This window comes from Anas platyrhynchos, chromosome 34 (genome assembly GCF_047663525.1).
Source record: "Anas platyrhynchos isolate ZD024472 breed Pekin duck chromosome 34, IASCAAS_PekinDuck_T2T, whole genome shotgun sequence".
In the NCBI taxonomy this organism is placed as follows: domain Eukaryota; kingdom Metazoa; phylum Chordata; class Aves; order Anseriformes; family Anatidae; genus Anas; species Anas platyrhynchos.
The window spans coordinates 1,681,102-1,687,255 of NC_092622.1; positions in this window are offsets into that span (position 1 = coordinate 1,681,102).

Here is a 6,154-nt window from a genome sequence, read left to right on the forward strand (position 1 = left end):
ACCTCCATGGGGTGCACCAGACACCTCAAACACCTCCATGGGACACATTGGGCACCCCAAACACCTCCCCAGGGTGCTTTGGGTGCCCCAAAATCACCTCCCCAGGGTGCAGCGGGTGCCCCAACACCTCCTTGGGGTGCACCAGACACCTCAAACACCTCCAGGGGACACACCGGGCACCCCAAACACCTCCCTGGGGCGCACCAGGCACCAAAAACACCTCCCTGGGGCGCAGTGGGCACCCGAAAGACCTCCTCGGGGCGCACCGGGCACCCCAAACACCTCCGTGGGGTGCCCCGGGTGCCCCAAACACCTCCAGCCTCTCCAAACCCCCGGCTCTGGGGGTGCCTCACCCCAAACTTTTATTTACCAGACCCCTCAGTGAACCCCAAACCCCCCTTCCACGGGGTTGTTCCGCCCTGGGAGCACCCCTTGGCTGCAGCTTCGCCTCCTGGGACAAAACCAGGAGCTGGTGCTCAACATTTCCCATTTACACCCGATTTACACCCGATTTACACCCGATTTACACCCCGCAGCACAACGAGGGCGAAGCAGCCACGTGTCCGGCGTGGGCTCAGCGCCGTTTTCCTTCCTCCCCTGCGTGCCGGGGGGGCTCCCAAGGGCTCCTCGGCCTCCTCTGCTGCTGGCGGGGCCGGCGCCGCGGCCGAATTTTGCTTCGCCTGGATTTTGGCCAAGGAGGGCACCGGGAGGGAGGGAGGGAGGGGAGCGGCCGGGATTTGGGGCTGCGCCTGGAGGAACCTCGCTGCCGGATCCCGGCGCGGAGACGAGGGCTCTGCGGCTCCCATCTGGCACGGGGTTGCTCCGGGGCATGAAAAACCGTTGGAAACCTGATGGGAAAGCTTGGAAATGGGATGGGAAGCTTTGGGAATGGGATGGGAACCTTGGAAATGGGATGGGAACCCTTGGAAATGGGATGGGAAACCTTGGAAATGGGATGGGGAGCCATGGAAATGGGATGAAAAGCCTTGGAAATGGGATGGGAAGGTTTGGAAATGGGATGGGAACCTTGGAAATGGGACAAAAATCCTTGGAAATGGGACGGGAAGCTTTGGAAATGGGACGAAAAGCCATGGAAATGGGATGGAAAGGTTTGGAAATGGGATGGGACCCCTTGGGAAGCTTTTTTGCGGGGTGCTGCTACCCGTTCCCATGGGCTGAGGAGGGGACGGAGCTGCTGGGGTTTTGGGGACGGCTCCTGCGGGCACGCAGGGGATGTTTTCCTGCCCCAGGGCCCCAAATTTGGGCAGCACCTGGGGGATTTAGGGGCTGGGCTGCAGCATCACGGATAAATCCCCCCCCCCCCGTCGTGTCCATCGAGCAGCAAGCCCTGCCCTGACACCGCCGTGATTTGGGGCAGGTTTGGGGTTTTTGGGGGGGTTTTGTGCCCATTCAAGTGCTTGAACCACTTCTCCCAGTCCTCCCCCCGCAGCGAAAGCACCCAGAGTGACGGAGGAGGCAGCGTCCTGGCACCGCTCCCCCCCCCCACCCAGGGGACCCCCGGTGGGTGCCGGGGACCCCCGAGGAGCCGCAGGAGGTGCCCCCCCCCATCTGCAGCCACCATTCCCATTAAAAATTCCCCTGGCCTGAGCTCACGCCGGCTCCTCGCCGTGATTCACCGCCGGCCGGCCAGAGGGAGGGCGGGGGGGGGGCTCTGCTGGGGGCTGGGGGGGGGGGAAAAAAAAAAAAAAAAAAAGAAAAAAACTCAAAACCATCCCAAAAACGGCAGGAAGAGGAAGAGAAGGTGGATGAAGGTCGTGCGCAAATGGCAACGGCGAGGCCCCGGCCATAAAAACGCCCCCCCGCCCCCCCCCCCCCAGCCAGGGCGTTCCCCAACCCGTGTTTATGGAGAAATTTGGGACACCCCGAGGATGTCCCAGGGGGGGGAAGGGATGAGGGATGGAACTCCTGGGGGGGGGCTCGGGGGGGGACTCGGCCCCCCCCCGCGTCGCTTCTGCAGGGCGAGCGGGGCTGCAGCAGGAAATGGGGCGGAAAAAAGGAAAAAACAACACGTGGCCCCAAAAAGCAGGAGCAGGATAAGGGGGTGGGGGGTGGCGGGCGGCCCGCGGCCCTAAAACCACCCCAAAAAAAACGCCCCCAGGGTTGCTCAAGGCCTGGGAGCTGGAATGGGCAAAAAGGGGCAAAAAGGGGTAAAAAGGGGCAAAAAAGGGCAAAAAGGGGCAAAAAAAAAGGAAGGGGGGTGGAGGCTGGGGGGGGGTCCCAAGCATCTCGGGGGGGCCCCACGCTGCAGGAGGAGCGAAAATTGGGGAGGGGGGCACAAAGGGGGGGGGCAGACATGGAGGAGGTGACAAATGGGGGGGGGGGACAGGGGGGACGTGTCCTCACACAGGGCGCACACACACGCGTGTGCTCACACCCCCACGGCCGGGGGGGGGCCTGGGCACACGTGTGGGGGGGTCACAGCGGTGCCACCAGGGGTGCACCCTGGGCGTGTTGGTGTCCGTGTCCCCGTGTCCCTCGGGGTGTCCCTGCCCGTGTCCCTGTGCCTGTCCCCATGTCCCCATCCCCGTGTCCCTGTGGATGTCCCCAAGTCCCTGGCCATCCCTATCCCCATGTCCCTGTGGATGTCCCTGCCTGTCCCCCGATGTCCCCATCCCCATGTCCCCATCCCCATCTCCGTGTCCCTGTGGATGTCCCTGCCCGTCCCCATGTCCCTGTGCCTGTCCCCATGTCCCCATCCCCATCCCCGTGTCCCCTGCCTGTCCCATACCCATGTTCCCATGTCCCTTCCCGTGTCCCTCCTTGTGTCCGTGCCCATTCCCGTGTCCCTGTCCCTGTCCCTGTCCCTGCACACCCCCATGTCCCTGTCCTTGTCCCCGTGCATTCTCGTGTCCCCACTCGTGTCCCCATTCCTGTCCCCACTCGTGTCCCCCCTCCTTCCCATCTCCGCACATCCCCGCGTCCCCATCCCCATCCCCATCCCCATCCCCGTCCCCATCCCCGTCCCCCTCCACCTTCCCCTATCCCTCTCCATCCCCATTCCTGGTAGGGGGGGCCCCCCTCCTGTCCCCCCCCCCCTTGCCGTGGGGCCCCCCCCGTGCTGGCCGTGTTCCGGCCCCCCCCAGGCCTGCAGCCTCCAGCTCCTTTTTGGGAAGCAGCCGGCGCGGGGCTGCAGCTCTCCACCGGGCCCCGCGCCAGCCCCCGGGGACAGCGCCAGCCCCCGCGCCCCCCACCCGGCACCCAGGGGCACCCCCCCCCCCCAAAAAAAAAAAAAATCACCCCAAAAAATTCACCCCCAAAAAATTCAACCCCAAAAAATTCACCCCCAAAAATTCACCCCCAAACCCGTGGCCACCCCTCGTGCGCCCCCCCAATCCTTGTGCCGGGTGCCCCATCCCTGGGTGTGGGGGGGGTTTAGTGGGGGGGGGGTTTATGGGGTGACGTGGCCCCGGCGCGAGCCCAGGCTATATAGGGGCTGGCGGCGGCGGTGAGTCAGGGCCCCCCCCCCCCCTTGTTTTGTCCCCCCCCCCCGCCCCGCAGTGACTCAGGGACGCCCTGGCCATACTTAGCCGGGGGCACCCAAACCCTGACCCCGGTGCCGGCATCCCCCGGGGGGGGGGGCTGGGGGTGTCCCGGGGGGGGTTGGAGGGGGATAAAAGGGGGCTGGGGGGGGCGCATAGTGTGGGGGGGGCACCGTGGGGTGGCCCGAAGATGGGGGGCAGGGGGGTGGGGGGCAATGGGGGACCCTGGGGGTGGGGGTCATAGGGGTGGGGGGCGTGGGGGTGGCACCCATGGGTGCCCTCAGGGTGGTGGCACCGTGGGGAGGGGGGGGCCAGGATCGGGCCCCTCCAGGCCGGAGCATGGGGGGAAACTGAGGCACGAGGGGGGGCAGCCTGGGTGTCCCCTGGCACGGGGACACGGGGACAGCGTCACGGGGGGGGCACGAGCGGACGGTGCCAGGGCACACGCGTGTGCAAGGGGGGGGCAGAGGCCGGCGGGGGGGGCAGGAAAGGCCCCGGCGCCAGCTCATTGTTTGCCACCCGCCTGTCACTTCCCCCTCCCCAGCCCCGCGGAAACGTCCCCATTGTTGTCCCCAATGTCCCCAGTGGGGTCCCCACAGGGTGGGGGGGGCACCGTGCCCACATTTTGGGGGGGGGGGCACGCACCCCCGCTGCCCACCCGCATGGGCGAGCTCCCACACTCGGCACCCATGGGGGCAGCGCCAAGTGGGGGGGACCCAGGCCCGATTTGGGGACAAGGGGGGGGTGACGCAAAGAGGGGACCCCCCCGTGTCCCCCCCCCGGACCCCCCCCCGACCCCAGCCCAGCTGTGCCGGGCGCCATTGCATCAGCGGCGCAGGAATGCGGCGGCCCCGCGTGCGAGGCCCCGGCCCCCTTTGCACGCCCCTCGCACGCAGTGGGGGGGGGGGAACCTGGGGGGGGGGGGGTCAGGGGGGGTCGGGGGGGTCGGGGGGGGGCACCCCTTGCACGAGCCGGGGGGGGGGAGGCACCGTTTGCACGCACGGGGGGGGGGGGTTGGGACGTGCGCCGCTTGCACGCGTGCACGGGGGGGCCAATTTGCACGCCCCCCCCCCCAGCTTTGCACGCCCCCCTCCCCCCGGGTTTGCACACTCGTGGGGGGGGGCCTTGCACGCCGATTTGCACGCTCGCCCAGCACCAGCCCCCGGACGGGCACCCATGGGTGCCCCCCTGGCACGCCGGCCCCCGCTGCTGCCGTGTCCCCAAGTGTCCCTGGTGCGAGGGGGGGGTCCCGGTGCGCCCCCCCCCCACACCCCCCCAAACCCACCCCCCCCCACCCCCGGTGCAGCCGCGTGGGAACGGCTCCAGCTCCGTTTCCGCTGCTTCCTTCCAGGAAACGGCTGTGGCCCCCCCAGGCCCCCCCCCCCAGCGTGTCCCCTTCCTCCCCCCCACCGTCCCCATCCCCCCACGTCTGCCCCGTGTCCTGTCCCCCCCCCATGTCCCCCAGTGTCCCCCAGTGTCCCCCAGTGTCCCCCAGTGTCCCCACGTCCACCTGGGCACCCCCCCCCCCCCATGTCCCCATCCCCATCCCCGCAGCCTCGGTGTCCCCACAGCGTCCCCGTCTCCCAGTGTCTCCCAGTTCTCCCAGTCCCCGCTGTCCCCAGCCCACTGAGGTGCTCCCGATGTCCCCGTCCCCCTCGGGTGTCCCCATGTCCCCGTCCTCCCAGAGCGTCCCAGTGTCCTGGTGCCTTGTGTCCCAGTTCCCAGTGTCCCTGTCCCCCCGGGGTGTCCCAGTGTCCGGTGTCCTGGTGCCCAGTGTCCCAGTGCCCCGTGTACTGGTGCCTGGTATCCCAGCTCCCAGTGCCCGATGTCCCACTGCCCAGTGTCCCTGTCCCCTTGGGGTGTCCCAGTTCCTGGCGTCCCAGTGCCCGGTGTCCCGGTGCCCCAGTGTCTCCAGATAGTCCCCAGTATCCCAGCTCCCAGTGCCCGGTGTCCCAGTTCCCGGTGTCCCTGTCCCCATGGGGTGTCCCAGTTCCCGGTGTCCCAGTGCCCAGTGTCCCAGTGCCCCAGTGTCCCCAGATAGTCCCAGTTCCAGTGTCCCAGCTCCCAGTTCCCGGTGTCCCAGTTCCCAGTGTCCCAGTGCCCGCTGTCTCGGTTCCCAGTGTCCCTGTCCCCCTGGGGTGTCCCAGTGTCCCCAAATTGTCCTGGTGCCTGGTATCCCAGCTCCCAGTGCCCGGTGTCCCAGTTCCCGGTGTCCCTGTCCCCATGGGGTGTCCCAGTATCCCCAGTTTGTCCCAGTTCCCGGTGTCCCAGCGCCCAGTATCCCCAGTTTGTCCCAGTTCCTGGTGTCCCAGCTCCCAGTTCCCGGTGTCCCCAGTGCCCAGTATCCCCAGTTTGTCCCGGTTCCTGGTGTCCCAGCTCCCAGTTCCCGGTGTCCCAGCGCCCAGTATCCCCAGTTTGTCCCTGTTCCTGGTGTCCCAGTGCCCAGTATCCCCAGTTTGTCCCAGTTCCCGGTGTCCCAGCTCCCAGTGTCCCAGTTCCCGGTGTCCCAGCGCCCAGTATCCCAGTTTGTCCCAGTTCCCGGTGTCCCAGTGCCCAGTATCCCCAGTTTGTCCCAGTTCCTGGTGTCCCAGCGCCCAGTATCCCCAGTTTATCCCAGTTCCCGATATCCCTGCCCCCTGGGGGGTGTCCCGGTA